This window comes from Echinops telfairi, unplaced genomic scaffold (genome assembly GCF_000313985.2).
Source record: "Echinops telfairi isolate 266 unplaced genomic scaffold, ASM31398v2 ScPeMD7_2291;HRSCAF=2852, whole genome shotgun sequence".
Lineage (NCBI taxonomy): Eukaryota > Metazoa > Chordata > Mammalia > Afrosoricida > Tenrecidae > Echinops > Echinops telfairi.
Window position 1 is genome coordinate 25,310,289 of NW_022106189.1, and position 1,304 is coordinate 25,311,592.

Genomic DNA, 1,304 nt, shown 5'->3' on the forward strand with positions numbered 1-1,304 from the left:
CAAGAAATGCACTTAGATAAGCAGAGCCAGCATGGTAGTATAAGAAGACAAATTAAAGATTACATCAACATGTGAGATGCTCTTGGATGGGAAATGTACACATTGTGAGACTGCTCCAAATTATCTATAGGCACAATTTAATTCTTAAAGAACAATAACAACAAAACATTCATGAGGCACTACTGTGCAAAATTCCAAGCTGTTTTTGAAACTTTACATGAAAATTTGAAGTACACAGGATGGCCAAATTAATCTTTAAATACAAAAGCAGGAGAAGTCATAATGCCAGACACCCAGCTTATTATAAAATTTTAGTAATCAATTCACAGAGAAATCGACTATGCTCCACAGGCAAATGCAGCAAGGTAGCATCATGGGGAATGGGAGGAAACGCAGTCATGTATTATTCACAGATGTATGCCATAGGCATCAGTGTCATTCAGTCGGTGCACAAACAATGCTTTTGGGGATCAGTGGGACAAGTCAATTTGATACTCGTATTCACGAAGGAAAGGCTAAAGTTTTCCTTCACACCAATCATAGAAAATAATTTCAATAAAATTTAGTTATATATGATAAACAGAAAGTCATACAATGTCATGAAAAATATGTAGTATCGATGGATGGGCACAGCTATTGCAGCGATACTCTCAAACATGGCAACAATTATGAGGATGGTTCAGGTTACTATTTTATTCACTCTAGGGTGGAAAGGATTGATGCCAAGCAACAGCAATGTTATAACCTTGAGGCAGACTAACCTTTCTTAAAGATATTATAAAAAGCACTGTCTGAAGTGAAGGAGTGGATAGATTGCATAACATACTTAGAGCATTTACTTCTCAAAATCTATCATTGAGGGTGAAAGGGCAACCCAAAGCAGAGGACAAACATGCACAGACACAGACAATCCTTTCAAATAATAAAGAGCTGCGTTACCATAAAAGAAATACAGACAATGCAATTTTTAAAATCTGGCAAAAGACAGTCAGCTTTCCAGTAGAAAATGTCCAAGTGCATCCTGTCACAGAAGGGTCACAAGAAAGGGATGAGCCGGCCAGGGAGCAGTGTAGCACCATCGAAACACACAGCATTCCTCTAGTTTTTCAATGCTTCCCACTCCCACCCCCCAGCCCCACTATCATGACCCCAGTTCTACCTGACAAATCTGGCTAGACCAGAGCATGTACACTGGTACAGATAAGAGATCTCGACACACGGAATCCAGGACAGATAAACCCCTCAGGAATAGTAATGGGAGTAGTGAAACCATGAGGGTAGGGGGAAAGTGGGGGAAGAAGGGG